The sequence below is a fragment of the Protopterus annectens genome, chromosome 5.part0 (genome assembly GCF_019279795.1).
Source record: "Protopterus annectens isolate FY-2018-M chromosome 5.part0, PAN1.0, whole genome shotgun sequence".
NCBI classification, from domain to species: Eukaryota; Metazoa; Chordata; order Ceratodontiformes; family Protopteridae; genus Protopterus; species Protopterus annectens.
Window position 1 is genome coordinate 1,284,075,517 of NC_056735.1, and position 16,215 is coordinate 1,284,091,731.

The window sequence follows — 16,215 nt, forward strand, 5'->3', positions numbered from 1 at the left end:
AACAGAAAATGTGAATGAATAAATATATGTAAGGTAAAATGTTAGGGTTATGACTAATACATCACTAGCAAAGAAGACTCACACACATTTATCATACTCAGAAGGATGAAAACTTACTGACTTCTGAAAGAGACATCTGTCTCATTGTTATCATTTGACGTAGGTCCCATGACAGTAGAGGCAGAAGGAAAAGAATAGTAAAGGCAACGTGAGAGCCAGAAACAACTATAGACTCCTGCCCATTCTCACCGAAGTCCACGGTTTGATGTGTGAAGAACTCTATTTCAAGGAAGCTGTATTCTGAAGATGTATACAGTTGCTTGTGGCTTCCATTAGAAATTTAGTGCACTTTTTGCAGTGGCTGACAGTACAAGTAATGGAAGCCAAAAGCATTAAATATTATCTGGATTATTTATTTTTTGTAGTAAGAAATAGCTTAGGGGAGAACATCTATTCCCTAAAAGATTGCACCCATATCTGCTTAGAATTTGGAGTGCCATTATCACATGAGAGAGGCTGGCATCAAAAGGAATAGAGTCAAATGTTGTGTAAAGAATACATAGGTTATTTGTGTATATGGTGAGGAAGTAAAGAGAGGAATTGAAAGAGGCAGTCACAATCTGCAACTGCCCACTGTAGCACCGTTGCACCTTATGACTGGTCTGATGATCCCTCCAAGTGAGATTATGCCAAAAGGGAGATTGTTTATAAGTTTTCATGAAGTGTCACTGTAGAACTATGATGACCAGGTATATGAAGGAAGATCCAAGGGTATGTCTGACAAGTGACAGTGGGATAGTGGTCTGACAAATGGATGTCCCTGAACATGAGAAGCAAGTGTTCTCAGTTGCAATATGGGATAATTAGATTTCAGAGCAACTCCAGCAAGTGATGATAAACTGGGAAGTGGCTGGAGAAGCTGGCATGGAACAAGAGCACTAGTGTTTCAAGGGTCAGAGATGTTTCTAGCTGTAGTATTCTTTAAGCTGTGTAGTAAAACGTGAAATCAGACTTCTCAAGTTTACATTACATGCAATAAGGTTGTGATTACAATTAACAAGCACATTGGGGATAAAGGGCTAATGGGTAGATTGATAAGGCATTTTGCAATGCAATATTTGTTACTGAATGGAATTATGAGAGCAGTACATATGAATGGGTTTCTGCTATTCTTAAGATGATTCTCTGTCTTGCACACAGTGAGATTGCTGTAGGAGGTTAGTAACAGAACAACAATAATATCATATAATGCAACACTTGTGAGAGTTGCTGGAAGGTAGATAGGGAGCATGATAATATGCAGTTGGCCACCAAAATAGGGGTACTGTAGATAATAGGTGTTTACCAATTCATTAGCGTATTGGGTAAACAACAGTCAGAGCATGATAATATGCAGGTGGCCACCAAAACAGGGGTACTGTAGATAATAGGTGTTTACCAATTCATTAGCGTATTGGGTAAACAACAGTCAGATAAGAAACCCTGCTGGACCTGATGGCATAGGTACTCTGAATGAAAATACATAAGCACACACACACACACACACACACACACACACACACACACACACACACACACACACACACACACACACACACAAACTCAAGTGATCAGTTGGTTTCAGAAAACATGGTAGTGGTAGATTATATAACATCTTTGCAAACACAAAAGATTTTATTGAGGAGGGGAGACGTGGCAGCTTATATATATATATATATATATATATATATATATATGTGTGTGTGTGTGTGTGTGTGTGTGTGTGTGTTATGTATATAGATAGATAAATATAGATATAAATCTAGCTAGCTAGCTATAGAGATTTAGATCTATATCTACAGATAGACAGATAAATAGATATAAAAAATATGTAGATAGATAGATAGACATACAGATAGATAGATAGATAGATAGATAGATAGATAGATAGATAGATAGATAATTTTTATTATAAATGTTTGAAATCTGTTATCAAATGTTTGCAATGGAAATAAGGAAATCTTCAGTAACATTCATGGGGGTCTTTCAGAATGTTTACAACCAGGTAAGATAAAGGGAATTCATTTAATTATTTATTTGTTTATGTTTTGCATTTATTAATTGTGAATGTATATCTGGGAAGGCTACTTTCCATGGAGTCCTGGGGGAAATGTTGCAGTAGAAAGCAACTACAGTATGTGCAGCATTCCTTGCTTTTGTTTCTGCTGCTGTTGTTAAATTGTTTAGTCAAGTCTGAATCTTTGTGTTGTCAAAGACTTTAACTTACAAGGTCTTTCTGTCTGTCAACAACTGCTGCTTTAAGTTTTTCCAGATTCACGTTCATTAATTCTGTAATGCGGTTTTACACATTTCAGCTTCTTTGTCGTTTTGCATCTTTTGCCTTCAGTCTTTTCCCTCATCAGTGTTTCCTTTAATGAATCCTGTTTTCATTGTGTGACCATGCATTTATTTTTTAGTTCTACTATTAGGCCTTCCGATAAACTGTCTGAATTTATGTCCTTAAGTGTTGAATGAGTTGATCTTCTTGCATTCCATGGAATTCTTGAAAGTTTTCTCTAGCACCAAAGTTCAAAAGCATTTATTTTCCAGTGCAGAGCCTGAATTGTAGTTTAACCTTCATAGCCATTTGTTATTGTTAGAAAAATAATACATTTCACTAAATGGATTTGTCGACAATGTGATTTTTTTTAATTTTAAAAATCTTATCCAAATTTGCCAGAGCCTTCCTTCTAGGAAACATGCACTTTAGTTTCATGACTACAATCACCATCTACTGAGATCTTTGAGCCAAGGAAAATGAAATATCTCTCTGCCTCTACTTCATCCCAATCTATTTGCAAAGAATTGATAGGACAGGATAACATAATTTTATTTTTTTTTTCAAGCATACTGATGACAAGCTGTATATTGTTGAAGCCCATGATTAAAATTAAAAGATGTAGCATGCAATATGATTTATATAGAAAACATATAATCATAAAACATTCATATGTAATATATTTGATAAATGGAACAAAGATTAACTTCAGACTAGCAAATCAATGGAGTTTGAAGTAATGCAAGCTCATAATTCAAAATTCTTACACATTACAATAATTTAAGTATTCAGTAACAAATCATATTGGCACTTCTAATGCTGTGGCAGGTTCCATTTGACCTGCTTTACACTTGGAAAAGTAGACAGAATAAAAACATATCAATGAGGTAAGAGATACTGTAAATAAAATATATTACTCACCCCTCATCAGGCCTGTTATTGAATGTAATGCTCCATTTGGTATGCACCGTACCACACACCTGCAGCAACTTGAAAGACCTCAGAGATTTCTAACTAAGAAAATTCAGGGTCTCCAGTACCTGTCTTATACAGACAGACTGAAGTCACTGTCACTGTACTCAGTAGTGTACAGACTACTTAGAGGTAATTAAAGTCTGGTTTACATGGCTATCTCTGACCTAAATCTAATGTAAATCCTGCACATCCTTAAGTGAAATAGGACTAGAGTCACCCATTCCAGGGACTTCAATCTAGTCTGCAACATAAACACAACCTGCTGGAGAGACAGATACATCTCTCAGAGGTTGACACTCCCCTGGAATAAGCTTCCAATACATATCAAGCAAACTACCTCTATGACCCTGTTTAATGACAGCCTGGATGATTGGATGGAAAACATAAATTTCTGCAAGGGATTTCCCTGGCTTCTCTCCTGGACATGGGTAGTCCTTGTTAGAAAAACCTTGGGCATAGGCGATATCTCTCATCTAGTATTATATTGGGATTTAACAGCTAGGCTTGTAAAGACCCTTAGGTCAATAGCCTAGTAACATCCTATGGACCTATTAAGAAGAGCAGGAAACAGAAGACCTATGTAAGATTATGTACAGCTATCTTCAGTTTAAGTACACACTGATTAGTTTTTATTGCATCTACAGATCCAATGACTGTCACTACTAATGTTTTTTGTAGCACAATATTAACTGTTTACAAGTCTGTTTATGAGGAAAAAATAACCTGGAGGGCTCTGCTGTTGTTCACTGAAGCTCAACAGTCAGTATGCTTTGCAGGACTAATGTGTATTTCTGTGAATCAAATTGGGATAGTTTACTTCGCAATTTGAGTGAAACAAAGTTGAAACAGATTACTATGGACACTTTGGTATCACCAATATCTGAGCTGCATGCAGTCAGCAACTCATCAATAATTGTTGCTTTGGGTATCACTGTGGGTGAAAGTGGCTGATCCTGCTGCCATTTGTTCAGGTTAAACAGTCATTTTTTTTGGGTCTATGTTGAAATATCGGATGCTTAAAAAAAAGCAAACAATGATTTATTGAAGCCATGTAAGTGAAAGCTTACAATCTCGAATGCTTAGAACAGCGATTTTTTTTCCAAGGGAAAAAAATCACTGTTCCACAAAAGAAATTGTAAAACATTACATAAAGTGGGAAGCTTCATCCCCCACACCCTCAATGTGGGTGACTGTGCCCCCACACCCCTCTACATAAAGGTACCAACTCTGAGATCACACTACAGTCATGAAAATGACAAAGTAACGGAAGCGGACAAGCGATTTCTTTCCAAGGGAAATAATTTGCTTATATGCCATTTCACTATTTTGCCTTTTCATGCTTTCAAATTCAATCCAGACTCATTCTTTCGAATGTGTCTTTGATCATTTAATAGGAAGCCATTTTTTTCTTGCTTTGCAGGGTTAATGTTTATTTATATGAAACAAGCTGGAATCAATTTCAGTGACTAATGTTTGTGTGAAACAAAGTTGAATTAAATTACTGTGGCCATTATTTCACAATCATATATCTGAGGTGTACTCAAAGTAGTTATAATTGCTGAGTATGGGAACTGTCTGTGGGTGACAGTGACTGACAGTTATCATTTGCTTAAACTTAACAGTCATTCTGATTTTGCTGGACTAGTTGGCATTTGTGTGACGTAAGCTGGAATACAATAAGGTGTCCTGTTTTTTAAAACACAGATATATGTGGTATGTACAGTCCACAAAGTGGCTATAATTGATGGGTATAATGTTGGTCTGTGGATGAAAATAACTTTGTGTTGTGAGATTTTAAATTGTATCTAAAAATAATAAACTAGCAATCAGTTCTTTCCCTTTCCTTCACAGTCAGTCGTCAGCACTGTACTAATATTTGCTTATCACTGGTGGACTGAGCAGGATGTGCAAGAATAATGTTATTTAAGTACGGTCTTGGAGAGTTAGGGTGTATTGATGGGCATAGTAAAAACCCAGAGAGCATGTGAAAGTGTAAAAACAAAAAATAATTATTATGCCTGGATGATGTGGGGGGTACTGGGAGGGTACTGGGGCATAGTGGAAGGGACCAGTGTGCAGCAGAGGGTGTCACTGTTCAGGACTTCATTTCACCTAATGCCAGCCAGTCATGTTGACTGACATCTTGCATATCTGTATATTATAGCTAATAAAGTAACTAGAACTGATGGGCATTGAGGACATCTGTGGATGAAAGTGATCCCAGCTGTTCATAAATAAAGTATCACTGACCTGCATTAATACAGCTCTGTGTTATTTCAGTTGGCACCAACCATTCAGTTCTTCTTGTAGCCTCGTCCTCGATTTGAGATCTTTCTTGATTTTGTGTAAATGAACTTGTAAGTACTAAGGTGCAGATTTTAATTTGCATATTTTATGTTAATTAGGTGTAATAATGTAATCACTTGCAAACAGATGTCACTGCCTTGTCCATTATTTTAAAGGCCCCATTCCTCTGAGTCTCTCATCTGGATGTTGAGAGATAAAGACAAAGCAAAATGTTATGTCCAAATCAGGTATGTCCCAGAAAATCAAGATCAGATAGAAGAAAGGTAGATGTGCATAGGATTCATTAAAAACAGGCATACATCTCAGCTTCTTTGCTCAAGAACAGGGACTAAGACAAAAATAATGATTGAGAAAGGCTCAACATCAGGGGCACTAAGTCCTAAAATACCAGAATTTGCAAGGAAAAACAGGATCAATTTGGAAGAAAGATACCCAGACAGTTTCAATGGTTGTTGGAACAACAGGATTCATTAAAAATAATTTACAATTGTACTTAAATATGCTACCAATACATGCAAACCTGTATGAGCTGAAGGAGGAGGCAATTGGGGCACACTGAGTGTCAGAGCATTATTGTCCAACATTAAAGCATCAGAGACTGAAGCAATTAATGTTTCCACCTGTCCTTCTCTGAGAGGGACAGTCCCACTTTGGGCAGTTGTGTCCTGCAAAAAAAAAATATACAAAATGGCAAATGTCCTGAGATTTTAAGACAAAATATATTTCTTAAGTTTTCTTTAATAGTTGCATAACACATTTATTTTGTATCTGGAACACAAAAAATATTACATGATGTAGCATAAGCAACATAATGCTATAAAAATAAGCTTTTATTTTAGCAAAAAAGTGAAGTTATGTCCTTTGCACTGGCCGTGGTTATGTTTTGTCCTGCAAAATTTCACATTTTTGCAAAAAATGTCCAACCTTGGGTCTTTGAAAAGGTGGCAAGCCTATGAAGCAATACATTCTTAATTTCCTCTGATCTGACCTAGGAATTGGCTCCAATCTCGTCAATGTATGCAAAAAACCTAAACATTTGGAGAAATTAAACCTAGCAGTTTATAGATATATATAGATACAGATGAAGATGCAGATATAGATATAGATTTAGCTAGCACTTACAAAGCCAATGGAACAACAGATTTTGTATCAACATGCATTTTTAAAAAACGAAGTTTGGAATTCCAGTGCCTGGCATCAGGGACGTTTTTGCTTTAAAATTCACCGCCACTTTAACTGCACATTTATGGAATTTCATAACTAGGACAGTATCTCTCATTCTGTATTGCCCTAACTGACATAGCACAAACTCTCACACACGTACAACAGCCGTGATTTTTATAAGGCGACGAGCTAATAACTGACATGAAAGAATTTGCATGAAATGCTCAGATATTTAGCCCTAAAGATCATTCGGCTGTAACTTTCACATCTCCGATCATTAATCAGTACGCTGGCTTACAATTATAGCAAAAGACTGTTAAAGATAATCACTTTTAGTTTTACAGCAGGAGGTTTTCGAATCGTGGATAGGTATGCGGTGTCTTTAAGTCCGCTATTTAATAATGTATACATTTTTAAACTAATTTCATATAAAGACGATCGGGAAATCCAAGAGGAGCAATGCGCAAACCCGCACACATCATTGTGCCTTGCGCCTGGACAATACTTAGCTGTGCTTGGCCCTCCAGGTGGCACTATATTGCAAGCAATGCTATAAAGACAAATGTAATTTCTGGTGAAACTTCAGTCCATATGCAGCTCCCAAAGTTCCTTCAGTACGTATTTCCGTTGTTCTGATGCCATTTCAGGGCATCGGGCTACAGGAAAGAATACTACATCTGTAAAGGTCTGGTGCAAGAAATGCCTGAGGTATCAAAGGGTCAATGAGTGATTGTAAGAGGTTGTAATTGTACATTTATAAAAAAAGTGGCAGAATGATCCGTGGCCGTGTATCCCATGCAAACTCCGAAATGGAAAATGACTTTGCTGCTGTCATTCAAGGAATTTGTTTATACAGTGATTCTGCAGCGGAGCTCTTACAATCATTTTCCTGAAACAGCCAGTTCAAGATTTGGGAACATAAACAAAAGCGCTCCACTTAGGTCCTGCACAATCACTTAGCAATTACGGCAGCAGCTGTGCAGCACTGCCAGGCAGTGACGTCTGTCTGCAAGTGGTTACATTATTGCACCTCCACTTAGAGCCTTTGAGTGCGGCTGGGATTCGAGATGGATGCTAAATGTTAACATGTGTCCACAGCAGGAAGTAGAAACGCTGCCACACTGACCTTAGTAATGACCGGTCAGGTTAGGTCTGAATATGCCAAGTTTCTTTTCTGGATCGTTCCCAGACTGCAGAAAATTGCGCACTACGGAGACGCTATAGCTGTTTTAACAAGGCATATTCCACTTGGGATTATGGATAAAGAGATGGACAATACGACTGGAATGGACGAATGAAAGATTTTCACTGCGCCGGTTGCTACAGCTAATGGTGGTTCAGGAGATCAGAGAGGCAGTAAGAGATGTCCTGCATCATTTGCTGGTCCACAGTTCTGTTTAGGTGATAGTTAAGGTGGACTTCCTTTGCTGGAGTTTTTTCCCCCTTTCGCCACATTATACCACAGGATTTACTTTCTTGCTGCATGCCCTTTAACGGCTGCCCTTACTGGATTCTTTGAAAGTCTGTGACGGTGTGCAAAACTGAAAGAGTGCGAGGTTCGCAGCTTGGGAATGGTTGCCTTCTTTGGCTATGCTTCATTACGGCCAGCAAGTAGTTACATCACCTTATCTATCTGACTCTTTCAATCGTAGTTTTTTTGAATCATGCAACTCCAATACTTTTTCGCAGTTTTCCCATTATTCTGCTGCTTGCGTGATAGTTCATGGATGTAACAAAGGCTGACAAAGGATTTACACTGTGGCACATTGAGGTTATAATTTCCTGGAAATCTTAAATTAAATTTTTTGCATTTGGAGATATATGTATGTCTTTCTTCCGAGTCTACCAGGAGTAAGTCAGGCTTTTACCTTAGGCACATCGTCGGATGAGTGGACGATGGCTGTCAGCAGGGCATCTACCTTTACCTTGGGCACCCTACCACTTTGGAAGTATTAGATGGAATTACGCAGCAGGACCATGGACGAATCGTCCCTGTTGGACCTACTCGAGTGTTCGGTGTGCCTTGAGAGACTGGACACCTCAGCTAAGGTGCTACCTTGCCAGCACACATTCTGTCGTCGCTGCCTGGAGAATATCGTGAGCTCCCGTAAGGAGCTGAGGTGCCCTGAATGTCGAATTTTGGTTGACTGCGGCGTAGAGGAATTACCCGCTAATATTCTGCTGGTGAGGCTTTTGGATGGTATTAAACAGAGACCCAGAAATGGTGGGAGATCGCTGTTGTTGTCTGGGGCATCCGCTGGAAATGGGGCAGGTGGAACCGCCTCGCCTCCGGGTACAACCTTCCGCGAACTGGCAGGGGCCAGCCGTGGCTCTCCATTAAAGGTCAGTACAGTAGCAAAGCTTTGCTGCATGTTTTTTTCTGGAGTAGGACTCTAAGACTTAATGACATCTTTTCAGTTGGCAAAATGGAGTTAGGTCATACATTTGAACATTTGTAAACAGAAACTTTAAGACACAAGTTTTCTGTCAGGAGCCAAAGCTAGTCGATGTGTTTGCTGTTGCATAAAACTGTCTGCATAAAGTTTTCTTTGATAGAAGGGAAATCTTTTACACACATTCAAACAGAAATACAAATATTCTGAGGGAGGTAAGGCAAGTATGTATGTGTGCTGTTGTGCAGTATATCAAAAGTTGCTAATGAACTCGTTTGCAATTGACCGTCTCATATACAAGCACCCATCCTGTTTTTGATATTTGCTGAGTGCACTTGAACCTATCCACTGACCCATAATACACCATTACTTATGACAGTGTAAATCAATACCCACCATTGTATATATAATTTCCAAACATCAGTCCTGAATCATCACATCCTATTATCATAGGGCTCCCTTTGCCCTTCTTTGAGTCTTCTCACTTCTACTCCCTTAAAATTTCTCACTTCCAGTGTAGGTATTACAGTTTATGTTATATTTTCCCTTTTCTGTTCTTATGTTTATCTCACTATTTTAAAAATTCTTCATTACAAGTTTTACATTTTCTACCAGCCTAGTCTTCCTTTCAGGATGACTTTTACATCCTCTAAGTAAATCGTATAGCTTCACACAGTTAACTTCTGTTACCTATAGCTAATGCCATTTTTCACAATGTTCAGCCTAACAGAGATCATAATTCCACAGATCTTTTTTTTCTCCTGTGTTGTCCATAGGATTCCTTCATACAAGCATTTATATTACCTCAGGTTCTGCCAATAAAGTACACACGTAGCTTCATACTTTCTTGGATTAAATTCCATTTTTTTTCTTTTCCTTAGTTCCATTTAAATGCATTACTCACATTGCATTCCGCAGCCTTGCTACCTCAACATTTTAAACCTTGCCTCGAGTACCTTAATTTATCTGCCAGCTAAATCTGAAGTGCAGTACCAGAAATTATACTAAACTCTGCATCCATCTTATCCAAAGTGATACCCCTCATTCAAGTAATTGCAGACCCTGTTAATCATTATGACCTTCTAGATTAATGGAATTCTGGAAAGTCATCTGCCATTCTAGAAAATTTTCACTACCACTTTCCTTGGGAAAGTAATGGCAGTAACACACATGAAATTACCTGGCTGTTTCCTAGCCTCGTCATTTCGAAGGGAACTGCCATTCACCATTATTTACATCTGTAACATTGCTCCATTTATCAGGACAAAGAGATGCCAAGACCATCTAATATTTCATCAAGCATTCCTTCCAGTTCAGAACAGATAATTTCTTCAGACTATGTCCCTTAGCTTTCTGAAGCCTTGAGCTACAGAAGTGTAGACTTTAGACTATTAGTGAATATTAAAATAATATGTGTGTGTGTCAGAAACTGAGGAGAGCAGGAGAGTTGTGGATTTACATTAAAGATGCTGCGATGGAAGTATTAAAATAAAGTATACATATAGGAAAATGGAACAACTCTGGCTAAAATGGAATAAGTTTGTTCCTGTCTGCTATTTTGTCCATATCCATAGTTTTCACTTACATGCTGCCTTGTTGCTCTTCACTAATTCTGAGGTGAAAAGACTACTGTTCCTAAATTTCTTCCTCCTTTGCCCTTTACTTAGTGTCCTCCTGATACATACTACACCACCAGTCTTGGGGCTTTCCCTTGTCTGGTCACCACTTCTATTCTTTCATGTAGACCTCTGTGCTTATACATAAAATAACATTCGATTTTAGCCAGAGTTGTTCCATTTTCCTATATGTATAATTTATTTTAATACTTCCATCGCAGCATCTTTAATGTAAATCCACAACTCTTCTGCTCTCCTCAGTGTTTGACACACACACACACACACACACACACACACACACACACACACACACACACACACACACACCCATATACTGATTATTTTCATATTCTCTAATAGTCTGAAGTCTACACTTCTGTAGCTCAAGACAATGATAACTACTAGGAGATGAAAGATGTTCGCACTTGTCAGTGTGGTTCCCACTTTCTGATTTCTGGCTTCCAGCAGACCATCTTCTGAATGACTTTTCCTCCGTACATTGAATACTCCTACGTTCACCTTTGGAAGATGGACGTTTTGTAGCTCTCTCAGTATGCTTTTTGCACATGTTTATTTGCTACTTGTACCTTTGCTGTTATCCTTTTTTCATGTGTGTAACAGGAGTTGTCTTCTTTCACTTTCATTACTGAGTCCAGCATTTCCATCTCCCCGGCATTATATTAAACATCACTGGCTGCTTTCACAATTCATTTCGTTCAGTTCCAGATGTGCATTGTTACCTTCATTCCCTTACTACTCCTTTTTTCTATGTCCCATGACTCTGTGGAATATCTAGGGCGTAAGTACTTACCATATTTTACCCAGTGTGATGATTACTTCAGCTACGTCTGCAGTGTTGATACATTATGTAGCTTGACCCATTTTGAACTGTATGCACATTTCTGACAAAGTACAATGTACCACTCACTACTTCTATGCTTCCATCTTCAGTTACCTCCTGTACTGCTGTGCTCCTTTTCTCTGACTTGTGTTTGTTCTGCATCCTTACTTGTTATGTATTTATTTCTCAGATAATTCTAAAACAATGCTTAATTGAACATTCTTTCAAGTTCCTATTTCAGCACATTATTCTCTTCTACCACTTAGATGCATAATTGCCCAAAGTATTACATTTATTTATCATTCTACACGATCCTCCATCTAGATATTATCCAGTTTTTCTGTTAGTAGCACAGGCACGTCTATATACTGAAATATGGAATTCTGTCTGTCTCATCATTCCTGTACGTAGCAGTTGTAGCAGCACTACTGACAAAGACCCTGAACTGTCTACCCTCTTACAAAGGTCCCACACCTCTGACAAGTAAGTCACCACATAGACTGCCGTATTTGTCACATCATTTTTGTTGCATTCACAGCCTATGCATGACACATATCCTTATATGATGACTTTTTTATTTTATGCATTGGTAACCCTGGTATGGACTCTACCCAAATGAACTTGTTCCCTTATCTCTTTACTTCCCACCTAACACCTTACATTATTATAGCTTCATATACAGGTGTACCATCTTTTGTATAATTATCCTTTTACTTCATCTTTTTCTCTTATTATATGCTTTTTTATTATATGAGCCATCTATTTATTGCCAGAGTCCTCCTTTGTGTATTCACCTGTCTAACTTTTCCTTTGCTGTTTCTATATAAGTTTAGGGGCTCATATTTTTCTCAGTGCCCATTCCTGTGCCCTTTCTTCTAACAGCACCATCATCCGCAGCATTCATTTTTCATCTCTGATGCCCTTTAGTTCCAGAGGTCACACAGACTGTTATTCATTGTTCTTATTGTGGCATTACATGGTACACCTTCTATTTGTAGCATGGAAAATACTGTGTGCATAAAGCCCGACTCCTTCCATCTCTTCTGTCTCATGGCTTTCTGTTATCTTGCACACAGTTCTGTCTGCTTCCCTTGGTACACTACTGCCATTATGATGCCTTACTTCGGATTTCACAGCCCCTGTCCGAATGCATTGCTCTCCTTCTCCTTGGCTAGACATCTTCTGTCTCTCTCCCTTCCTTATTATGCTCTTTTAATCATTAACTAATTCTGCATGCACCCATCCACTGTCGTTAGCTATTCTGTAACATACTTTCAGGCCCTGTTCAACTGCTTCCCTATTTTGCCTGTATAAATTGATGCATTTATTTTTTTGCAAGTATGTAAAGATGTACAATTAGTCTATTTTGCAAACATTATGAACTGAATATGACAAAGAAAGTGGTATTATTGTAGCAATTATGCTGTTTAATATGTTTTTGTCATAATCTTGACAGTTTGCTAAAGTTAATGGTGTGATAGTCATGAAGATTGCCAAGAAAGTTAAGAAATCATTGATATACAGTGATTTAGAAGTCTTCTGGGGACTAAGAGTACACATAATGTCCAGGTAGTAGTTTGTCCATGGAGACAAGTATTGAACTAAAGCTTCAGACTTTTACATTTTTAGAATTCTGTTTCATGCACAGTTAACTAAGGAACAAGAATTTATTTTCAGTGGCAATCTGCTTTCATCCTGTCTTGCTGTGCAGGGAACTAAGAGGCTGTACAGCAGGCAGTATAGTTGCTACCATTAATGAGGGTTCTGTTTGTGTTCTCTCTCCTTGCTGTCAATTCATATTTCCCATGATCCCTTGCATTACTTGCTGTGTGCTGCATAATGTACTGTAGAAACACTTCTTCCAACCTACATGACTGTGTGAAAGGCCTCGTGTTCCTCTCGCTGCAGGAATGCATCATCCATAAAGCTGTTCGGAACATAATTATGTGACTTCACTGTTCATGCTGTGTTGATTCACTTATTCCATCTCTATACATGAGACAGCAAGCTAGACCGAAATCCATTCTTAGTATGACCTCAGCTGCATGGAATTAAACTTTTCAAATATGTAAGATGGTTGGCATATTACTGAAAAATCACAAACACAAGAACTGAAAACAAATAATGTTCTGAATGTGTTATTAATCTGTAGACCAAAAAGCATCTGTCAGTTGGTGATGAGCCTTAGTCCTTCCAGCTTCAGCAATAAGTGCTGATTTTTGGTGTGACAAGCTGTATATCTACAATATAATTCTTGTGGAGATAAGTTATTTTACTGTTTAAACAGTGCATCATATTCTGTGCTTGTATCCATGGAATCCTAAGGTTAGAGGTGTGTTTAACAGCTGGTCATGCCTTAGGTTTTAGCTTTACAGTCTATGTCTTTCAGCGATCACTTGAAGGTCCATTACAAGCTGAGATAATCTTCTTTTCAAAAACATAACAAATCACTAATCCTGTCACATCTACTGACAATGTTGGTTGCTAAGTTATGCTGAAAGTAACATCCTGTTTGTGGCACCCGATTGCAGACTTTATTAGATTGTAACTTATAAAAAGGCTGTGGTGATGTGCTCAAGATCTGTGTGCAGTGTTTAGCTGTTTTTCAGTCACCATCCTGGTGTATTATCAAGTAACTTGTGCATGCTTCCTTTTTCTGCTGTTCATTTGGGTATGCAGTTTCAATGTCAGAACATGTATTAATGACATAGTAAAATATTTGTGTCATTCAAGTTTAATGTCACATTTCTGAATTTCATGGTAATTTGAGTTTAATAATGGGTATTTCAGTTTTAACCTAAATATAAAAAGCTCTGTCCTTACATAAAAATGTTAAATGGAAGCCTTAAAATACATATCAATGACTAATTGAACCATTTTAAAGTTTCAGTCAAACTCAGTGTTTGCAGTTCTGCACAGATCTGAGAAATAAGACTTTTTAGAATGCTCACATAACATTAGTCAGAACTGGTTCCCATGGTAACTCCATGGCCCATTATAAGAAGTACTATTCAGCTTCTCATACCTGTGAGACATTGACGGCTATTTTACCTAGTCTCAGCTAGCTCTTTGCATTCAGAGGGTGCACAACTAGAAAGCTTTCTAAACCACAGATGTTGAAGCACTTCTTCTTTAGAAAGCCTGCTCACACGGGATCATATTTCCAAAATAATTAGCTCAGTTTGTGTCACACTTCACACTTTGCAAATGGTTAGATGCAGGATTATGTGCTGGGTGCCCAGAGCTGGCAGAATGATGTTATTAACATTACTCTGTTTAAGAATTTATACTGGGTTATTTATATTTCATGAAAGTTAATGGTATCTTGTAAGTGCAAGTACCACACCATATATGTTAAGTCTGACTTTTATTTCTCAAGATTAAAATGAAAAAGGTTGACAAAATGTTATTTATGTACAACAACACACAGTCCGTTGTCTTATTCCCTGGCATTCATTTTACTTTGCTTAGTATTTAAACATACTTAACATTTTCCAAAATCATCACTCATGACAAGCTGTTACCTCTCTGTTACGAGACACAGCTGAGTCCTAGAGTGACATCACAGACAGCCACCACTATCAGAAGAGTTGACAAGGCAAAGGGGCAAACTGAAGTAGAGTGCTAGGTTTTTCTTCCAAGTCTCGCATGCACATAGTTGCAGCTGTGGAAAATTTAGAGTGCCTGATCCACCTGCTGCATGTCTTTGGAATGTGGGAAGTAGATGGAAAACCTGAACCCCCCCCCCACATGGACATACAGAGGACATGCTGCCTACATACAGAGGGCACCTCAGATAATAACCAAACTGAGTATCATCACCCTGTTAGGCAGCAGTACTCTCTGTTGTTAAATAAGTAGCATCAAGTAGCTCCATGGTCAGATCCCAGTATAGTTATGTAATGGTTGGGAAAAACCACTAAGGAGGTAGGATTTACTGTAACTCCCATGTTCTGACATGGTATATAGGAATCAGTGGTACAATTTTTTCTGCTGTGGTACCCATCTAGACTCACTTCACACCAAGGCTAATGGGAAGGGGATGAGGAAGCTGGGAATGAAGAGCAACCGAAGCTGTTCTAGCTCTAAAGCTGATGCAATAAGTACCTGTCATACATGAACTGTGCCTGTAGGGCAGTTTTTATTACCATAAATGACCTCATATCAGATGGACTGCATTAACATACAGAGGATTATTGTTTTTGACACTAGCATGGGTGTGCCCACATGCATATCACTGGCCTGTAACTCAAGTGTGAAAGCATGACGATAGCGACCAGCTAAAAGTCAATTTGACATATATATCTGATGTCACCACATAATAGAAATATTTACATATAGCTTCCTGTGTTGTAAAAGTGCACAATGCAGTGTAACATAGCAGTATTATCTGTAGGATGTTTTTGCTGGTAATCCTGCTACCTTCATCTGTATAATTTTGAAAAAAAGGGTTATTTAATTACATGAGGCCACAGCAGATTTAAATAAAAAAAGAAATGAAAACTGTTTCTCTAACAATATAATAAACAGACTCATATTCAATCATCTTTGACATTTGCCTCCTTAAATGGCTATGTGCAGAGGTAGGGATGTATTTAAAAG